Source organism: Ambystoma mexicanum, chromosome 1q (assembly GCF_040938575.1).
Source record: "Ambystoma mexicanum isolate Mex_15411 chromosome 1q, UKY_AmexF1_1, whole genome shotgun sequence".
Taxonomy (NCBI): domain Eukaryota; kingdom Metazoa; phylum Chordata; class Amphibia; order Caudata; family Ambystomatidae; genus Ambystoma; species Ambystoma mexicanum.
The window spans coordinates 714,600,982-714,623,768 of record NC_090922.1 but is presented as its reverse complement, the minus strand read 5'-3'; positions in this window follow the sequence as shown (position 1 = coordinate 714,623,768).

Here is a 22,787-nt window from a genome sequence, read left to right as displayed (position 1 = left end):
TGGAGGGTGTAAGGATGCTTTTTTACTTTTTGGCCACCTCGCAGTGGGGAGAGGAGAGGGCACTCTTACACTTCCACCTTGCTACCATAGGATTTAAAGTGTTCTGGAAGTATAAGGGGATCTAGAAGTGAGCGTAACTTCAGCAGTCACCACAGTCACCACATTTTCTTATGTGATCATTAGTGGGATCGCTTATGTTACGCTTTGTCTTTCTGTCTCTTCCTAAAATGCCCCACAGTAATAACATCAACCTGCGAATCAGGTTTTTATGTGTAGCTCACTTATTTTGGGGGCAATAACAACGTGTAGGGAATCAAGCACTGTCACAAGGTGTCTCTAACCTTTAATCAGCATGCTGTGATTCCGCAAGGTACAGCTGGAAATAGCCTGTCCACCCACCACCCACAGCGGGTGCAAACATACCATTGTTCTACTTTTGTGGCAAAAACCAAACAGAGTGGGGAAGGAGTAAAAGCAGAAAAAGAGGGACAAAGAGGTACAGTAAAGGGGAATCAGAAGGGCAGGGGGGTGGCAATCTCACTGTAGGACCCTCTGCAACCGTGTACAGCCTTTTTCAGCCTATCACAGGCCCTCATATCTATCTGCACCCTAGGCTGCTGTCTTTTGCAGGAGATGTACAGGAAATTGCCTGCATGTTGCCTTGATGCTGCCAGGCCTCAACCCTCATTGTTGTCTCCACTCTTCTCCAATTAGCGGCACCAGCTGGACATCAACTCTGCAACAAGCCGGTGTAACGTCACTTTTTCCTATCTGTCAGAAAATCCTATCCTGCTGATTGAGCCAGGAATGTGGTGTGCCTGTCTTTCTGGAGTCGCCGGGGTGATGTTTTTGTAACTTGACAAGAGCCAGGCTCACTAAAGTAACAGAACAAGGTGAAGCCGCGTTACGAGCGACTCGAAAACAGATGCAAAAAGCACGAACCCAGCATACGAAATGCAGTGGACACTGTATTTATAAACTCCCAGGATTCTAATAAGCACTACATGTGCAAAACATATGAAAGAATCCATCCCAAATATGTATGTACTTGCATGTGAACTAAGTGCATTATTAATGTGATAATAATGCACTTAATTCACATACACGTACATATTCCTGATAAGTCTGGCTGTCTGCGCATGCGTCGTGCATTCTTTTCCTTGTCAAGGCTACACTTTACACAGAGCAGCTCGTAAATGACGCCAGCAAACCTCCCATCTCCCAGAGTTAAAAAGTGGAGTCATGGTCATTGACTCTTGGTATTAAGGTAAACAGCACAATTCAGTAGAAAGCTCCGATTGCCACACTGCTCGAATGCAGGCACCAACATGGGAAACAGCACTTTGTCTGTCAGAGAGGAAAAAAAACATGTAATATGCACTGCTGCAAAACCTATTTTCAATATTCAGTATTACACAAATAGCAAAAAAAGTGTGCTAACTGAAATGGCCCATGTTATGTTTGAGTGCTGACTGTATACATGGTTTGCCATGTGCCCTGGTAATTCCCCAGCTCTATTTTTGGTGCTATGGGTTGCTGCCAGCTGGGTAAATCTCAGGCCATTCTGGGCCCGGGCTAAAGTTTAGCTTGGACACAATGCTGTTTGTTGCAGGTTATAGCTTGGGTGTTAAGGTATGGGTTTTTTTATGGTATGGGTTTATGGGTAAATCGTGGGCCCTGTTGCAGGGTGCCAGATGTAGCTTGTGCACAATGCAATTCTTTGCAGGTTATATCTTCGGTGTTATGGTATGGGTTGCTGGGTATATCTTGGGCCCTGTTTTGCACTGCTGGTTGTAGCTAGGGCATGGTGCTATTCATTGCAGGCTATAGTTTGGTCTCATGATATAGATTTCTGGGTAACTCGTGGGCTCTGTCGCAGGGTGCTGAAAGTTTGTGCACAATGCTATTCGTTGTTTATCTTGATCCTTGCTGTGGGGAGTTGGGTTAATTGTGGACTCTGCTATGGGGGCGCTTGGTGTTTCTTGGGTCTTGCCTACTTATGTGGGACGCTAGTTCCATCTTGCGCTCTATGATATGGGTTACTTGTTAAACACTGGGCCCTATGCTACGGTTGCTGAGCATACCTGGAGTACTGGGGCCTATGCTGTGGTTGCTAAGCATACCTTGAGTACTGATGTGGGATGCTAGTTCCGTCTTGAGCTCTATGCTATGGGTTACTTGGTAAACACTGGGCCCTATGCTGGGGTTGCTGAGTACGTGGTTCTATGCTGCGATTGCTGAACATACCAGAGACCATCGCCTTAATGTCTACGACCTCTACCACCGTACTCAGAAAATGTTATTCCACGCTATGCACACAGTGCCTACTGTATGGAAAGTGAGGGTATCTTCGTACAAACAGCATTATGGGGAGGCAGCAGGCATAAGGTGGGCCCATATTATTTGGATGGCTATGCTGTAATTGATGGGTTACCCAGCACCTTTAAGTTCAATGGCTGCTTTTATCACGGTTGCTCCCAATGCAACCCATAAAATGATTTAGATCCACTAACAATAACAGCTCACAGGCCCCTGTATTGTAGAACTATGATAAAGTGTATCATTGGAAGGCATTGGGATGACAGTACGCACATTGTGGGAACATGAGGCGGTGTCCATGCTAGAATCTGATGCAACGCTTTCTGAGCACATCAAGCAACACCCTTTTCCACAGACTCTGGTGCCGCAAAATGCCTTGTATGGGGGAAGCACTAATACAGTGGCATTTTTATGACTTCCGAAGGCTGTATCCATTGTAAATGAAACAAAGGGGTACCCGGTAGGCCACCCTTAAATAATCTACAAGGATTTTTAAGACATTGAATAGTAGTTTGTTCTGGTGAAATTCCGGGTGTTTTCACAGAGACAGCTTTACTACCTGGTTCTACCGATGCAAGCGGATGGAAAGAACAAATTACTTACCCATGGTAATGTTCTTTCTGGTGGAAGTTCATCTCACCGATTCCTCATTTTTGATGTATTGGTATCCTCCTATGCAGTCTCTGAAAATATTTTGACAGCAGGGGGAGCTGTGCAGCTTCAGCATCCCATGACAGTTACCATTCCAACGTCCGGACAGGACGATGATAGTATAATAGCACACATTGCACAAGCTGTCCCAGTTCCTAGTTTTTCCCTCTTTCTGCTCAGCCGTCTTGAAGAATTAAATAACCTGCACGGACGTTGAAAGATAGAAGTGATAACAAATTCACCAAAGGTCAGAGGGGTAGGCTGGGAGGGTGATGAGGGACCCGTGGGAGGAACATCCATCAGAAAAAACATTACTTGGGGAAAGTAATTTGTTATTCTAATGGATTGTGTCCTCCAACAGATTTCTTATCTTTGATAGACTCTGATAGCAGTTTTGGAGAGATGGGAGAAGTGGATTCTTTTGTGGAAGTCTAATTAACACATGATATTGTGCAGAACCGCACTTCCAAAGTAAGCGTCCTTGCCCGATAGGGTGTCTAATCAGCAATGTTTTGTGAAATTATGGAGTGAGGACCAAGTTGTGGCATTGAAAATGTCCTTCACTGGTACACTGGTACACCTCTTTGGAGTGACGAAGTGGTTGCCACTCCCATGGTGGAGTGGGATTTTCAGGGACATCTTTTACAGCAATGGAGTAGCACTCCGAAATGCATAGAATAATCCAACATGATAGAGTTTTTTGGTCACGGTTTGGTCATCCTGTAGATTGTCAAATGTGCCTAGTGCCTAGCCATTGACATGTACCCCCACTTTCCTTGTACACAGTCAAAAAATGCTCTTGGTAGGATTTACCTGCCTCAGCTTTGCCCTTCCTCCATCCATGACCCCTAAGACATGCCAGCCTAAAGCTCACCACCCCCAACCCCACCCCACTTCACTTAATTCACCCAGCCTGTCTCAACGACCTAACCTCACCCTAAACCCTCACCCAGAAATCTCAGACCGCCCACAATCACCCCACTAATACACCCTCACATCACCCCATCTACAGCACCCACCCAACCATGTCACCTGCTCACCCAACCTCATCACATAAGCTCACCTCATCCAACAAAATATCACCCCACCACCCCACTGACCCCAGGACCCCTCCCACCTAGGCTAACAATAGCACATACGCTTGAGGACCCTGGCTTACCTTAGCACAATACCCACCTACCATAGCTCCTCCAGGCACAACAACCCATTTTTCATAACTAGCCCCAGACATCCATAGCTCACCCCAACACTCCACTTACACACGCTTGGTCACCTCAAGGTAACACACTACCCACCCAACCCAGCATGCCCCAGCAACCCACCCAGAGCTCACCCCAGGAGTCCACCCACCCAAGCTCACCTTAGCATCTCAATAGCTCACCCACACTTGTTACCACAGGATCACACCTAACCCTCTACCCACTCTTCCTCACCTAGAATCCCTTCTGCTGGTTGCAGCATCACACCAACACATACACCCTAAGAACCCACCCAAGCTCACTCCCATACCCTAGCCCATCCCATACCCTATGACACCCTGATCACTCTCAGCCCCCCTACATCACTGCAACACATGCGGCTCACCCCAACCACCCTTGCGCACCCTAGCAAACCCTAGCTCACCCCAGCAAACCTACTTCACCCCAGCACAACCTACCACACCCAGGAACCCTATCTCAGCCAAGCATTCACCCTAATGCAAATACAATAAAAACAAGCACAACTCATTCAACATAGCTCATCCCAGCAGCCCACCTATCCAACCACCGCCAAAGCCCCCCAGAAAACATGAGATCACCCGAGTGCCCAATTCTCCCCAGTCACACAACCTCCCTCACACCTCACCCAACCTCACACACCCCACCAAACTTCAACAAACCACTTTGCCTCATCATACACAAGCTTACTCAACAACGTCACCCCGCCCTAGCCCCCCAGCATAACACCAACCCACCGAAGCTCTCCGCAGCACGCCACCCATCTACCTTAACTAATCCCCGCACAATACATATCCACCCTAGCTCCCTCCAGTACATAAACCTCCCGGCCTAGCTTGCCCTGGCACAATACTTATTGTAGCTCACCCAGGGCACCATAAACTGCCTCAGCAAACCAATCCACACACCAATCCCAGCTTGCATCAGTACACTCCCAACCTTTCCTCTCTCCAGCTCACCACCCACCCACCCTAGCTCACAACATAGCTCACCACAAAACATTCCACTCACCCTAACACTTACTAGCATACAATCTACCTGCCCTAGCTCACCTGTGCAGTACAACCACCCTCCTCTAGCTCTTAGCAACACCCCTGCACCCTAGATCACTCCAGCACAAGATCACTATTGCACCCCCAAGCATCCTATCCACAATAAGCTCGCCCAACACTGAAAACATTTTAACTCATCTCAGCCCGTAGCCACTCACTCTAGCTCACCACAACACAGCACCCACCCCCACCCACCTAGTTAATCAGGTACAACATCCACCGACCGTAGCTCACACCAGCGAAACGCCCCAGCCTAGCATGACACAGACTAGCACACCGATCCTAATTCACCCCAGCAAACATCCATTCGAGTTCACCCTAGCCTAACACCCACCAGAGCGATTCCCATCAACCCCACCCGCCTACCTTAATTAACCTCATCATCCCACTGGACTTAAGCTCATACCAGCACCCAGCCCACTTGACCTAGCCACCCAGCATCTGAACAAGCTTACATAGCTTATCACAGCACAGCACATCACCCACCCACCCTAGGACACTATAGCAAATAACAACCTCACTGTGGCTCATCCAAGCACGCCACTGTAACTCACCTCAGCACAACACCCACTCAGCCTAGCTCACGTCAGCAGCCATCACACCCACATAAGCTCACCCAAGCTGTATAGCCAAGCACCCAATTACATCCAAGTACAGGCTCCTCTCAAGACATCACACACCACCCTAGATTGCATCTTCTTGATGCCCGCCCACTGCATCAACTGAGCAAACTCTAGATCACACAAGCATCCCATAGCTCACACAAGCATCATATAGCTCACACAAGCATCCCCTAGCTCACACACGCATCCCATAGCACACACAAGCATCCCATAGCTCGACTGAGCACAAGACACACCCAACTGAGCTAAAAGCAGCACACTTTAAGGGCCTCATTACAAGTTCAGTGGCACGGCAAAAAGTGTTAATTCCATTATTGCCACCTTTTTGGGCAGTAGCAGAATTACCGCCATTTTTCACAAACCACTGAATTATACATTTGGATATAAAGTGGAGGATTTACCTCCAGCAACAAATCCGCCGGTGGTAAATCCACCACAAATCTCCATGGAGTCCTGTGCACTACACACACAGGGAATTATACAACATTACCACCACTTGTAACCCCATGGTGCACTCATGGGACCAAGTGGCGGTAATGGTAATGAAGAATAGGGGCCACTGAATGAACACCAAACATGTAAATGAGGCCCTTTGCACCCACATTAGCACAGCCCAGCAGCCCACTCACCATACTGCTGCGCCCAAACCAGGTCACTGTAGGACCTCCTCCACCAACCCTAGCGCCTCCAAGCACTCCACCCTCCAACTCTACCTTAGACCTGGCACCCAACATGCCCCAGATCAAGCCAGCACGTCAACCACCCCCACCACAGCACTGACCCACCGTAGCTCACTCGCTACAATGCCTACTCACCTGGGTCACCCCAGCATAGCCTCCACCAATCCTGGCACAACCCAGCACAGCACTGACCCAACTTCTGTTTACTGAGATAGTTAGCTCCGGACCACAGATACCAGAATGCATTTGGTGGGGTACCCACATAAGGGAGCACATGAAACACTGCCCAGCTCCCGAACCGCAGGTCAAACATGTCTCAAAACGCCTCGTGGTGAATGGTGTAGGTTGTCCAATGGTTAAGGCACAAGGTTAAGGAATTTAGGGCAGTAAAGAGAGGCAGGCGACTGATGTGCGAGCGATTTCAGTGCCAGTAGACAGGGCACAGCATAGATAGAACGCAAACTCTGGGTGCAATGAAGCCTGATGTTAATTAAGAATTGTTGTGACAGTCACTGGGCATCGTAACAGTTGTAATAAATGTATCTGGAATGAATTAAGAAGAGTTGAGCATTGTGCAGCCTGACATGATGTGAATGCACGACCAGGTGGTTGCTAGCTGATTGCTTGTAGGGAGTGCATTAGCTCTCAGAGCTATCTTGCCCTGAATAAGAGACTAAAAGTTATGCACACATTGTTCATGATTTAACGTTCAACAGGATTAGGTTGGTTTTGGAAGTTTTGACCGCATGCAAAAGTTTGTATGGTCAAAACGTCCTAAAAATGCTACCACCAAAGGTTCGAACACCAAAAGTTCAAACCTTTGGTGGTAGCATTATAGCTAAGTATAAAAAAAAGACTGCGGGGGCTACAGGGGTGTCCCCCGCAACACCCTTCTCACTATACTGTGTGGTGTAGTGAGCAGGGTTTTGCGGAGGACATCCCTGCAACACACCCGCATAAAATGTTTTAAAAATTTAAAAAACAATACGGGGCTGCAGAGGTGTCCCCTGCAACACCCTGCACGTTATACTTTACATTATAGTGAGCGGGGGTTGCGGGGGAAATCCCTGCAGCCCCCGTAGCATGTAAGTGTGTTCACATTAGAAAGGTGCAAACTTTTGGTAGTTCGCACCTTTCTCATGCGAACAATTTGCCAGCGGTAATTTCAGCCGCGGGCAAATCTCTCGGATTTGATTAGGTCATGATCCCAGCTCAAACACAAGCGAACAACACAAAAGTATGCCAGTCAGGTAACAAAATGTTGTCCCCTCCAAAAACGTATTTCTTTTTGCAGATGCCCTGATTACTGGACAATTATCAACACCATTGTTCTGCGACCAAATCGTACAGTTTCTCCTCATGGTGTATGAAATAGTAGGATGATCCTATCATTTTAGCCAACCGCGCATTGTACTGGACGGTGGAGCGACCTCTGAATGGGCCCATGAGATTCAGAGCTCACCCTCCGGCACCTTAATACAAGATAGCTGCACCTTGAGGAGGATGGGGTGCAGGATTCTCTTACTCCAACACCAATCAATAAGGACAAGTCAATAGTTTGGCAAAGGGAAGTCCGTTTAATGACAAGTACAGAAAACAGGGAAACAAATAGTAATCAACGGTGATGCTATCGCCTGTCTCGCTTCAACCTCCAAATTCCTCATGCAAACAATAAATCTTACAGCAAATTTTCATCATCCTTGACATATAAAAATCATAATTTTGACATGCAATTTTATTGGTCGGGAAAGGTAACTTAAGTATAGGTACTATATCTCTATATGGTAGCAGAGTGTGGGGATTGGATAACTCTTATCGGGTGGGCATCTATGCCCATCCCTCTACATCACTTGTAATAGACGTCATCAAAAGTACAATGTCTTATTGGTTTTACTTACTATGGGACCCTAGATTATTTGGTCCATCGTGATTGGGTCGGTTACACCCCTAGACATAAATCTCCACTTTAATTAGCAGCATGCAGAATAGACACCCAGGTGCGGGATGGCCCAAGATTCTCCCTTCCTCCCTTCCATCAATGACTAGCTTCAGGCCTATGTGCCAATTAGGTTGGCTGAGAGTGGCCTCAGACTGTAACTTCTTATCCGGAAAAGTTATGGCCTCCTCTGGGTTTGGATGACATCAGATGTGGGCACCTCTCTGTGCCAGGCTGGTCACGTGTCAGTTCACCGTGAATTGGCTTCAATTACCCTCTATTTGTGTGTTAGATCCTTTGTTCAGCCTCGCCACCTGCCTGGGCCTCCTTATCTTGACCTTCACGGAGCAGGCTTCTATGCTTTTAAGTTTTGATTCTTCGGAGTTGCTGCTCTCCTCCCTTCCTTGGGTTGACCACAAATTCCTAGCCATGAGCTGCTTCTTGCTGAGTTTCGATTCGGCTCTTCTGTATGACTTTGAGCTAACTTATGAATCCTAGCCTTTCCGTCCTCTATCATCCTAGGCTTACTTCTGCTTGTGTAAAATGGAGTCGCACTTGTATAGTGTGCTGCTTGAGGTAGATATATAGTTGGTGCTTGCCGCTCTATCCTCTTACTAAGCATTGCAAGCAGTATTGTTTCCTTAGCTTCTTGCATTCCAAGCCTATTTACAAGCATTTAGCCACTAATATTCTCCCATTCTGTTCAACTGGTTACGTTTTTTCGTAGTTTAACATTGTTTCTTCTTTTATGTGCATTACATCCTTATTTGCAACATTTCGTCTTTGTTTATCACCTTTTGGTTGCCGGTTCTTTCATCTTTGAGTCTGTCTGGACCCTTGTGACGTCAGTGTTCGCCTCCAATGAGAGCCCTTTGGGTCTCTTCCGGGACAGTTTGTAAGCAATCTTAATTTCGTGTCAGTTGCTGGTACTGTTGCCTCAATGGATATAGTGCAGCCCATGGTTGTCTAGTTATTGATGCTTCAATAGGTATACAAGTCCTTCTGATGGGTACTGGAAAGAGCCCTACTGTGGCTCTCTGTTGGTTCATTTGCTCCTTCTATGTCACATATCTTGGCGAGTATGCTTCTGGCATCTCAAAACTGGTGGCTGGAGTGCAGGCTATATGTGGGACCTCTTCTACAGCGTTGCACCCTGGAACTTGGAGTTCCATATAAAAGTGTGCAGTGGACCTCTGCTGCACCAGTCTGTTTGCAGACCTGTCCACATTGGCCTCTTGGTGGCACCCACACCTAACACCTAGTGGTGAGCCCCCCACCAACCATGGAGATTCACCGGCTTGGGGGGGATGCAGGCAGCTCCAAGGGCAAGGGGCGCCTGGCCAATGGGAGAGTGTGATAAAAGGGAGGGCATGCTGGGGTGAAGAGGATGGCAGGAGGCTGAAGGACATTGGCCGAATACTGGGGCAAGATGTGAGGGGATGTCCAGAGGCAATCCTGGATAGTGGGAGGCAGGGAAATGCTTATGTGCACAGGTTTGGGGAGTAGTAGCCCTCTTTGTTTGCTGACTTGAACGGTGAAAGGTGTAGAGTCCCTGAGTAGTACTGCTAGTGCCTTTCCAGGTAAGTTTGTTCTTAAATAACTTACATTTGCTTTTGTTTCCCATTTTGCTTACTTATGGCAACTTATTCAAAAGTCACTTCCATGGTTGGAATTGTGCTGTAGAAAGACCAGAGCATATTGCCTCTGTGATGTTTGTGTGTCCCCCCCACCCACCCCCAGCCCCTCTTGCCCCCCAGGAAGCTCTTTTTACTGTGACCATAAGATGGCCAGAGAGAACGCTGCCATTAGTGGAACTCTGCAGCAGCAGTCTGTATGCAGACATGCCCACATTGGCCTCTCAGCCTTTGTGGATATTTCTCCATGCCATCCTAGGCTCTTTCACACATGCGCACATGCTCACATCCATCCGCTCACCCCCCTCCCCACCCCCACTGCAGTACATGCCCAGGTTTCTTACCTCATCTTCTATATTCAGAGAGAGATTTGATGTTTAACCTGCTGAGGTCGATAAATGAGTACCATACTCTGTTGGTAATGAGCAGTGCTCAAAAGCCTGTAGCGCTATGTAACTGCAAAAATGAATACTAAATAAAGTGTGCAATGCGTGCGCATGCTCAGTCATGACTTATAGTTAAATAGTGGGGGCAGGGCCGCCGAAATAGCAGAGGCATCTTTGTACAGAGGAAAGCAGTAGGGGAAGGGGAGGGGGCCCTTAGGGCAGTGTCTACACACCTCAGCCATTTTACATCAGCCCAGGGCGTGGGTGAGGGGGTGCCCCCGCCTTAGATCTTGTTTGATGTGGTCAAGGCTCAGTGCTGCCCGGATGAGCCATCTCCCCCAGCAGTAAGATGAGGCGGGCAAGGCAAAGCGCAAAGCATGCTGGTGTCAGGGAGAAGGGAGGGGGTGCCTGGCGTTCCGCAAGACCCTCATTAATGGGGGATCTGGGCTGGGCCGGGGGTCTCATCACGATCAAAAGTCAGAGAGGCAGGGCCCTTTTGTTGGAGGGACGATTTTCTCACACCCCAGTCTATATTTACACAATAATCTGCTTTCCTCATTTTGCCATTAACATGCCCGCCCCCATTAAGAAATTACCTGCAAATAAAACGCCTCTTTGAAGAAAGCACATCAGTGTTTGGGCTGCCGTAAGAGGGCACTCTGCACCCCACCCACGTGTAACAGCATACTGCCGGGACTCACAGGGTCTCAGTCCCAGACTCTTTAAGCAATGCCCCCGTCACTTTTTCCTACCCCTGGGTCGGTTTCCCAATGCCTGCTCTTGGTAGGATTTTCTGACGGGTAGCAAAAAATTACATAGCAATTCCTGTCAGATTTTCCTACCGATAGGATTTTCTGACAGATAGCAAAAAGTGACGTTACACCGGATGTGAAGCACAGCTGCAAGCTCCGACGGGAAGGTTGAAGGAAAGGACCTGCTCCGTTTCATCTTGTCGTCAAGCTACAATTCTTACAGCAAGGCCACTTCTGACGGCACCATAATCAAATGACAAGATTCATGTTGCGTTTCATAAATGGATTACGTTATATCGCTTCCTGTTTTTGTTCATCACTACATCCTGATCTGCACTTATTTGCATGAAAATTGCAAGCCCGGGCAAATACAAATAAAGAACTTGTGGGGGACAAAGCTCAGGGTATTGGTTCATGGAGAGCCTAGGGCAGTGGTACTCACAATCATTCTATGGGTGTCCAAAGGTATAGTCTGGCATGTGTCCAGAGGAGGCGTTTGATCATTGGCAACAGGTGCCTCTCTCACACCAATAAATAAACATTAGTTTTAACTGCATTATGGTTTCCAGCAACTGATTTATTGTGCATACATGTTATCAGAGGACATTAGGTTATCTTGTATGGCACCTCCTGCGATGTAGAATACTGTTGAATCACTGTGGGTGGTTAGGCCCTTCTAGAGCTTATGCTGGAGATTGAATGATGCATATGCACAGAAATACCTGCAGTGGAGGCAGTTCAGAGGAAGTCCGAGCTAGATAGTTTGAAGGGGAGGGGTTGCCAGAAGAGTTCGATATGTCTTAGCTGGAGACGGTCAAAAAGCAGGAAAAGCGTTTAAGCTGGAAGGCTGGAAAAGGCCATGAGGCTCATTTGTTAGTCTCCCAGAGCGTGAAAGGAGGAGCTAAAGACAGGCAGTTTTTCACCTGCCTTCATGCCTCCACTCACACTTTGGGGAATTTTCATTGTTTTTGAAGACAGAAAGCAGGGGTGGGTGGAATTGGAGTTATGTTTCTGGTTCCCTTTTACCCTCTTGCTTCAAAAATAACTTGGCTTAACACCAGCATGATTTTTTCACCAGCAAAAAGCAGGCGGCTTATATAAGAAATCATTGTAAATGCTGCATACCATGCGTACATGGCAGGCAGCGTTTACTCAATTTGCATTGAGGAGTGCAAAAGAGAGGTGTAGTGCGGCTGCCACCGGCTCTTTACACTGCTCGATTGCACTCTGCAGTGCAAATGGTGAAATTTGCCTGGAGGAGACCTGTTTAGACTTCAGTGCAAAGGTGAGTGGTCCTACCTGGGCAATTTACGGAACAGTGCAAAATGAGCTCCTATGTGGACAGATGGACCACATTTTTTTGTCGAAGCAGGAGAGCGGTGTGTACTGTGCGCCAGTTCCAGTGTCAACATTTGAGAACTCCTATTTTATGCATGGAACATACGCCAAGTCATGGCCCTCATTCCGAAGTTGGTGCTAGTCATGGCGCTATTAGCGCCATGAATAGCATCAATACCGGTACCGCCACGGACTTGGTGGTATGAGGACTTACCGGTCCAGTCCGACCTTGGCGGGACCGGTAAGTCCCCATTTGTAAAGCCATTCCCCATTCCCATTTGAGCCCCTATAGGCCTCAAATGGGAAGGGGAAGGCGTCAATAACGGTACAGCAATTTGCGGTACCGTTATTGACCCTGGTATCCCTTTGCGGGTCCCGTCGGGTAAAACCAGACGTTAAGGGAAGAACCCGCAAAGGGACCTCGGAATAGGGCGCAAAGGGATTACCGGCACCGGTGTCATTACCGGTGCCCGGTATCCCTTTGCGCCCACCTTGTAATGAGGGCCCATGTGTCTGTGAAATAGCTGGCCTGAACTAATGTGGCATCACTTCTAAGGTGTGTGGCTAGAGAGGGGATGCTGGCATGGGGGAAAGGATACCAGGACCACTGATAGCGGCTAGGCTTCCCTGCAGTTCGGTGTATGTGTGTCCTTTCATGTGTTGAAGAGTGGACTAGGCCAGGCAACGAGAGGCAGTGTTCATGTGTGATGCCGTAGGAGGAGATGAGGCTCTAGAATAGACTATCAGTGTGTTCCTTGGCCTTAAAAAATGTGCTGAAGTGCAAATTCAGGCAAAGCTTTGCAACCGTGTATGTGAGGTGGATTTTGCTGTGGTTGTGTCAACTCAGCTTAATAGTACCTTGAGCTGCTGAGCCAGTAAAATGGGTTAAGCGCTCATTGCTGTGATCTGAGTTTGATCTGCAGCAAGCAGGATCAAATCCTGGCACCGTTGGCCCAGCCTTTCAGCCTTTCAGCCTTCTGAGGACGATAAAGCGAGCTCCAATTTCAAAATAATATATGTAAGGCACTTTGGATAAAAGTGCTATATAAATATCAGATTATTATAATTTGATGCTTGTCTAGAATGAGACTCAAATGGGCCTGGATGAGATTAGGCAGCCTCTAAACAGTATATGCGGATGACATCTCATAATGTGGTGTTGATTGAGGTACATTATTTAGGAGTCAGGAGGGACAGAAGATAGAGATAGGCTCATTACGAGAGTCATTCGGGTAGCAGAGGGGGTGATAACGGGATAGACCTATCACTGAGGATGGGATTGGAGTAGCCAGGTCGTGAGTGCTTCCTGAAGAGGAAGTAGTCTTCAATGAATTAACATTTGCAATCTGTTCATTTGCTATTAGATAGAGATTTTCATGTTTGCCTGCTCGTGCATACCATTGTGCGTGCATTAAGGGCACTACTCAGATTATAGGAACACTACTAGAATGGGGTATGGCAGCAGAGTGAGCTAGCAAGGATCGTATGATGCCATGTGGCATAACAACCTGATTCTAGTTGAAACTGAGAAGCCATAGGCTCTGATAAAATGTGTAGCTATTCATTGTAGATACATGTTTTTAGACTAAGGCAGCCCGAGACGGGTGGATGGAAAGCAGGACTCAGGACCAATGCAAGTCAATGGTAATACAGGGTACAGTGGGGGCCTCCAAAACTCCTGCACCCAGGCAACCCGAATGAGTACTAAGGAATATATCGGGACTCCAGGTCCTAGGAGAAGTACTGAAGGTGCCAGTCACTGCGCATTCTCAAGAGAAATGGTGGGAACCCCTGGTAGGTGCCCAGCTTGCTTCATGAGGAAGAGCTCCAGCAGCAATGGACTCTAACCCCTGATGACCAAAAGAGGGATTTACCCAAGTGCCCATCAAGATGTCCCATTAGGCAAAAGGAACTGCAGCAATAGTGGTAGAAAAATCACTAGGAGAAAGGAGGAACTAGACCAAAGGTTACGCTCAGCTCAGGTGGGAAAGATAAGGCAGTCCACCTGACAAGAACGGTACCACAAATGTGGCAATAGTGCAGATGACCCAGGATGCATCATGACAGAGCTGAGGTGGAGAAGCAGTGATCTACCATTCTCATCCTGGCCATAGATACTCCCCAACTCAAGGGTGTCCTCCAGGAGACTCCTTAAGGAGGGAACTCTGCAGTGAACTGAAAACAAGATGGAACAGCCAGTCTAACCAGTATGGATATTGGGTGGTCCCGGAAGAGCCAGGATATTTTTCCAGCAGCTTTCGAAGGAACCTGGAGCAAGGTCAAAGGAGTTAAAGTACAGCAAATATGACCAAACCATGCCTTCAGCAACAGCTGCTCATCTTCGCAGCGATCTGCCAACGATTCTGGTAAGAGTCTGAAGAATGTACAGGGTCTCACACTTATGACATATTCACCCAAGGGCTGACCTTAGCTAGCCCACCAACCCCATAGCTGGTAGACACACAACTGTAAATAAGGATAGCCCTAGAAACCAGCAACCACACTGCCCCACCCCAGACACAAGAGATGTGTTGGGGCTGTCTGGGGCATAAAATGGGATAACAGTTTATAAGCACTCCAAGTGCAGGGCTGGACCCATTTCAACAAAGCTGCAATTCTAGGACTTCCATGTTTTCCACATGAAGGGAAATCCCAGATCAAAGTAGGAATGAGCAGGGTTTAACAAAAATACATTTGTACTCCAACGGCTCGCACATTGGCTTATAGGGCAACTAATGCAGTACAGATGACTGCATCCGCGGTAAAGCTCAAACTAAAGCACACCCATAGCACACCCATAGCACAACATAGTATTGGTTTCTTAGATCAGTGACTTCTGCAGAAGTAACTACATGTTCCATAACGTGGCTGTAGACTCCAAATGCAGTGTTTTAGGTATGACTTTTAGAACTGAAACAAACCCCAATGTTATCCAGCAGGATAAGCACACAGTGGCAGCACTGAGATTGTAGGGAAAGGAAGCTGTCCACATTAGGGACGGATAAGCGGTTGTGCTCGGATTGTGTCCAGTGATTTCCTACAGGCCAATATTACTCAAAGTGACACATACAAGTTGAAAGCCTCTGTTTCGAAGTAAAAGGAGTCGTCTGTGACCATTCAAAAGAAGAGGTACAGAGTAGGCACGCCATAACAACAGCCTTCTAGGATAACTCAGGGCCCTGGACCTAGGTGGAGAGGTGAACCAGGTGCAGGGTACAGGCCAGCTACTCGAGTGGCCAGGATGGCAGTTTGGGTAGACACAAAATGTTACAGGCATTGGCCCAGAATTTCAGCAAAGATATGATATTGTCTTTGGCAGTCGTAGGGGGAAGTTCCTGCCTAGTGTCATCACTTCGCGGGCAATTTGAGGTGAGCCATGCAGGACTCAACAGGGGGTACTGTATGGAGCCAAGAGATGACTGATCCCAGCTGTGCCCTCTGAAGTGCACAGAAGTATGTTGGTTGCAGTTTCAGGAGAGATGCTTACACAAGGCTTCCTTTGCCTTCCTCTGGTGAAGGTCTTCAGCTTTTTCGAGACTAGTCCCAGAGGTTGACAAAGGCATGAAGGAGGAACCCCCTATTCCTATGCAATTATTGGGATGCTTATCCAGCATTCAATCAGGCATCTTGTACCAAGCAAACATTTACCGGCCACACAGTCAAACGTCCCTAGTCTTCCAGGACACACACACACACGCACACCATAGTGAACTCCAGACAACCATTCACTCAGCCAGATCGGTCATGGATGCCCTGAAAATTCAACTTGGATCCACAGGAAGACCATAACTTATATGGTACACATACATCTTACCATGCTTAACAGATAAACACAACCTCACTGTGGAATCTCACCCAACTTGTAAATTCAGGGGGCCATCTTAATGGGGACCTGCAGGGAAAACCCTGTGTTCCGAAACGCTCAAATGGCTGCAGAAGAGGGCAATCTTCTAAAATTACACAAAGCACTGCAACCAGCATTTGAGCTGCCCAAGAAGCTTAGCAGGCTGAGCTGCTCAGGGAAACAAGCTACAGGGGGCATCCTGAATTGGGATTGTCAGTGATTCTCCAGCAACACAAAGCACAGAGATACATTGCCAATGCGACACTAGATGGATACTCGCTGGGGAATTAAGTGCTTATGTGATCACAGATCAAGGACTTGTGTACTAGCAACCATTTTAACTCAATCTGTATTCAATCACAGCCAGTAGACTGGGAAGCACTCTCATATAAAAAAATAGGTCACATCAGAAGTAGAATACTGCCAAATACCCTAAAAGAAGAGCACAGTGCTTGGAAACCTCAAATTTCACCATTAATCTATTTTGCTTTCCAAGGCACATCACTCTGACCTCATTAAGAACCGTTTTGTTAAATGTACCCTTTCCCTTCAAAATGACCTTTTCAGTGATGAAGGCCTAACAGCAAGCTAAAAATAATACTAAGCGTGCACCTTAGAGTGGAAGGCATGAGATCACTTTTAATTTATGAAAGACCTCTTGACATTGCTTCTCGTTCCCAAACTGCATGTAACATTGAATAACAATGAGCAAAGGCGATACTTATAATGTTGTCCTTGCTAATGGTATTAATGTTACAAGGATAATGTTATTATGAGTAATCAAGATGTATAAAAGAGTATTCAAAAACTGTTTCAGTGGGTCTGTCACTGAATTGTACCTCTAGTAGTTCTCGACATATACATTGGTAACACGTTTCCTATAAAGAATGTTAGATCCTAACTATCCACCCCAGCCCTTTTCCCAAGCCTTTAACCACTTGTTCAGATCCCCTAAGTTTTCAACCGTAGACATATGTCAATAGGATCAACCACAATAATTCACCCCCTACATTGCGCCCCTCAGGATTTATTCGTTGTCCTTCACCCTGAACCTTTGACACCAAGCCTTACACTCCAAATCCTTTATTGCAGGCCCTTCCCCCACTAATATTCATTTCAACCACTCTCCTTCACCACTTATCCCCAAATATTCACACCTACAGTTTTACTTCAATTGTTCACCTGTACCCATTCACTCTGAAACCTTTGACCCTAACCCTTCACCAATACTGTTGATGTCTAATCCCCAGTTCCTGCGTGTTATAAAGAACAGTATGACACTATTCCTTTGGGAAAATGCTATTTAGGGAAAAAAGTGCAATGAACCTGAGGAAAATATACTTAATGACTTGCAAGTGTCCATCACCCAGCGTCACATGCTCAGAAATAGGCATGACTAGTCTCGACATTACCAGAAACAGGAATAACATGCCGCCACCTGTCCAGAAACCTATATTGACTACCTTCACATGTCCAACAACAGGGATGCCTAGCCTCTATATATGCAGCAGTAAACATGCCCAGTCTCAGGATGTCCAGCAACATGTACAGCCAGTCTCCACATGCACAGAATGGGGCAGGGCTACTCTCCTTCTGCACAGCAGTAGGTGTGACCACCCTCCCCATTTCCAGCAACAGGTAAAGGGCAACCATCGCATTCACAATCTGTTTGTGTCAGACCCCACATGTCCAGCGACAGCTGCAGCCAGTCTCTGCATGACCATACTCCCAGCATAAGGCATGGCCGGGTTCCATGTGCCCTTATATCCCCCCCAACATCTTCATTGTAATGCATGTCCTCCTCCATTCTTTCTTTAATGTCTACCCTCCATTGTGCCCCTCCACACCATGTCTTTCTGTTTCTTGTCCTACTCCCACTCTCAGTCAGATAGCTCAGTGGGTATCATCTGTAGGTGCTACGCAAATATCCAGTTTAAAAGCAAGCAGGGACAACCGAGACTTTTGAGGTTGATAAATTGAATGCCATTTAGTATCACAACTGTACAACTTGTTATTTACAATGCTGTCAAGAAGAACAACGATGCTTTCGTCTGCTCTGATGAACAGAAGTTATTTTGCTATGGTTATCACTTTCTTTCTTTTATGCTCTGAGTTTTCCACCTTCTTCTTTCCTCCAATATATATATATATATTGTTCCCATTCCTCCATGCATTTCCTTTATCTGTCTGCTCTTCCCACATACACTTTTGTTTGCAGCTTCATTTAGTTCTCTTTGCCATTTTTCCATTCTTCTCTCCACTTTCTTCTTGCTCTTCCTGTTACTTCCTGTTTATTTTTTTGTTCTTTCACACTCCATTTATCAGCTCTCCATACTCATTCCCCCATCCCGTCTCACACATATATTTTGTTTGAGTCATGCTGTCTTTCTTTATCTTTTGCCTTTTATACTCCCCATTGCTTGAACGCTGTTCTTACTTTGTCTCCTCTCTCATCTTCATTCGTTGTCTTCTCGTTCAGTCTGTCATTTTCGGCACCTTCTTAGAAGACTTCCTGTGAGTTGCAGGAGGCGTGACGTGCCAGATTATGTGTAATAATCTGCCGTGTGGCTTGGTATAGAAGGTCTCATATTCAGGCATGAGTGTGCCCGGCAGAAGACCCAGAGCAAAGGTGAGGATAGGGAAACACTGAACCCTTCTCTAGGGTCACTGTGTTGAAATTGTTGTTGACACACAGAGCATAATCGGTTGTTCCTATGCCACTAGGTTATTGGAGCAGGAACAAGCCACCACTCCTGTGATAATAGCTGTGCCAGGGGAGAGCCTCTTTTTGCCTGAGGGGAGGCCCCGTCAAATCCAGGAAACTTCCCATTACCCATGTTCATGTGCTGCAGAGCACACTTCAGAGAATGTGTTCAACCCAGTGCAGCAGAGCTTGTTGATCACAGCACGAGTGGACTCCAATTTCTGCTTTTGTTTTTGCCCTAGGAGTGCTGGCAGAGGGCCAAGAGGGTTCAACCATTAACTAGGCCGGATTCTGAGGGGAAGCTGGTTGTCCTTATTCATTTTATTTATTTTGTATTTATTTATTGGATAAGACAAAAAAGGGGGGACGAACAAGGGAGAAAGATAACAACGGTCCTACTAGGCCTTGTGGCATTTGGATCGTGCAAGTGCAGTAACAAGAAGTGAGGGGGGGGAGTTCCAGTCTGCAATCTGCACAAAATGCGAGGTGCTACGGTGGGAAGGGAAGTGAAGGGTAAAGGGGAGAAAGTGGAAGTGAAAGGGGGATGGGAGAGGGGGAGAGAGCTAGGTGAGTGCTAGGGGGAAGCCAGGAGGGCAAGTGCCAGGACATTTCCTGGGGTGCATGGTTTGAGGGTCCACATGCTAAGTGCAAGGGGGGAGGAATGGGTGAGGGGTGCCTGGTGCCCTGTAAGCTCAGAGGAAATTAGACAGCCAGTCATTGTGGCAGACGGGTGTGTAATTAGGGGAGGGGGTGGGGAAAGTAAAAAGAGAAAAGGAGGGTTTTGAGGAGCTTCCAGAGCTTAAGGAGATCCAACTCAAGCTTAAGAGGGGTAGGGAGACAATATGAGAGGGAAGGTCCTGCAGAGGTGAATGATCTACCCCCACTCTCTGCTTAGAGAAGTGTCTGATCTGCAGAGAGTTGCAACTAGAAGACCAAAGGAGTCTAGCAGGGAGGTATTTAGGGAGAGAGTGTTGGATGCAGTGGGGTCCCAGGCCCCAGAAAGCCTTGTGGTTGTGGATGATGCAACGGGTCTTGAACTTGATCCTAGCAGCAACTGGGAGCCAGTGGAGAGATTTTAGGTCTGGGGAGATGCAGTCCCTGTGCTTGAGGCCAAGGATAAGTCTTGCAGTCCTATTCTGGATTGGTTGAAGGGTGCGAAGGGAGGATAAAGGAAGGTTGAGTAAGAGGCTGTTGCAGTAGTCCAGCCTAAAGAGGACCAGAGCTCTGGAGACATCGACATTCTGGGGGAAGTTGAAGAAAGGGAGAATACCTCTGAGGAAGTGCAGCAAATAGTGGGCCTTCTTGGCAAGGTCTGTGATGTAAGGAGGGAAGGAGAGAGAGTATCAAAGATGACACCAAGGTTTTTTCCTCACAAGAGGGTGAGGGGAGGATACCCATAGAGGGCGGCCAGAGGGTAGGTTTGAAGGAGGGAGCTGGGGTCCCATTGAGAAGGATCTCAGTCTTACTGGCATTAAGGTAGAGATCATTGGCAGCACACCATGCCTGAAGAGTAGCTAGGCGGTCAGGGATGAGAGCAGAGGAAGAGGAAGTAGAGGGAAGCATGAATGAGAGCTCTGTGTTGGCTGGATAACACTGGAAGTGAGGAGAGAAGGAGGAGATCAGGTGGGCGAGAGAAGCAAGGTAGATGTTGAAGAGCCACAGCAAGAGGATATAACCTCGAGGGACCCCATATGGGGAGAGGGTGATAGGGGAGAGAAAAGGGCCCAATTGAACCTGGGAAAGTCAGTCGGAGAGTAATGAGGTCAGCCAGTGTGCTGCCAGGACTGTGATGCCAAGGGTGGCATGATTGACCGCGTCAAAGGCAGAGGAAAGATCAAGAAGTATAAGAACGGATGGAGAGTTTGAATCGAGAGTTGAGAGGAAGTCTTCATGTGTGTTCAGTAGAGCAGTTTCAGTGCCTTTGGCAGCTACAAAGTCAGACTTGTGCTTGTGGAGACAACCAACAGATTTAGTGTGTTGGATCAGTCGGGAGATGAACAGCTTCTCTAGGAGTTTTCCCAGGAAGGGGGTTATGGCGATAGAGTGGTAGTTAGTTGGGCAGGAGGGATGGCAGAAGGACTTTTGAGGAGAGGATGTACAAGGGAGTGCTTGAGGGGTAGCGGGAAGGAGCCAGTGTGGCAAAGGAGTGATTGCAGAAAATGGCCAAGGCTGGTGCAAGGGAAGAAATGTTGTCCTTGTTTGTTTGTTTGTTTGTTTGTTCATTTTATTTGTATTGCGCAGCAGACCCAGGGGTAACCATAAGGTAATTCAAAGCTTGGTTACAAGATAAAGTTACAGAAGTAGCCAATTAGGGTACACAAGATAAAGGTAGCAAGTAAATGGAGAGACAGCGGTAGGTGCCATGTACTACGGCAAGAAGGTAAACAGGTAACAAGTAGTGTACATGGCATAGTTATACAATTTGAAGCTGGATATTTACAATAATTATTTACACTCTTAATACAAACCAATGACTGATACAGGCTATAGGTCTGATTCTTTGAGCCATTTAATAGTGCTCTTGCGGAAGTTATGGGCAGACTGCATCACTCTTAGTGAGGGTGGTAATGAGTTCCATAATTCAGCTGCCTTAACAGGGAAGCTACAACCCCCAAATCTTGCTAACTTGAATCTGGGGATAGCAAGGTGATTAGTGTTAGAAAGTCTAGTAATCCTGGTTGTAGACCTTTTGTTGAATCTTTCGGCCAAGTAGCTAGGTGCAGCATTATTCAAGCATTTGTAGGTCAAAGTAGCGACCTTCAGCTTGATTTTGTCAAATGTGGAGAGCCAATTATTAGCTCTTCGAATCACAGAAATGTGTTCTCGTTTGGCAATTCTTAATGCTGCTCTAAGAGCATTATTTTGCAGTGTCTGAACCTTTTTGATGATTTGTTTATTGGCACCTATGAATGAAGCGTTGCAATAGTCCAAATATGATAAAATCAGGGCTCGGGCTAAGGTGATACAACTACTATTTGAAAGAAAGGATTTGCTCGCCCTAATCAATTTGCACGTGTAGGCTGTAGATGAAGCCACCGCATTGACTTGCTTGTTGAGGGATAGAGTTGAGTCTAGGTAAAAGTCCAGTGTCTTCACCTCTTTATCTACGGTGATAGTGTTATTATCAATATTGAAGGTGGAATAATTAGAGTTAAGTTTATTAAGGGATGCAGAAGTGCCCAGGATGATGTCTTCGTCTTATCGTCATTCAGGCATAGACCATGGGTGGCCATCCATGCCTGGTGTTAGGCAGAAACCTGTGCAGTTCCCTTAGGGACCACTGCAAAAGGCTTAAGACTACAGGTGTTGGCAGTAAACCCAATTGGTAGCAGTCTGTACCACCCAGATTTACCTGGTAGCTGTGGCTGAGCAGCCAGACTTCTCTCAAGAAGAGTTAGACAGTATATAGAGTATATAAGATAGGTACCAAAATACAGTAGCACAAGCAAACACTGACCAGAGCTTTGGTATCAAGTATATCATTATTTATTTAAACACACACTTAGAAACACTCTAGCACTATTATTATAAGTAAGTTCAAAAACACAGTCACTATTATCATATGTACATCCCGTATTCCTAATTAGACAAGTCTTAGTTAACACCACTTATTTCCAGACAGAGGTGAGCGCTTAACTAAAGATGGCACTC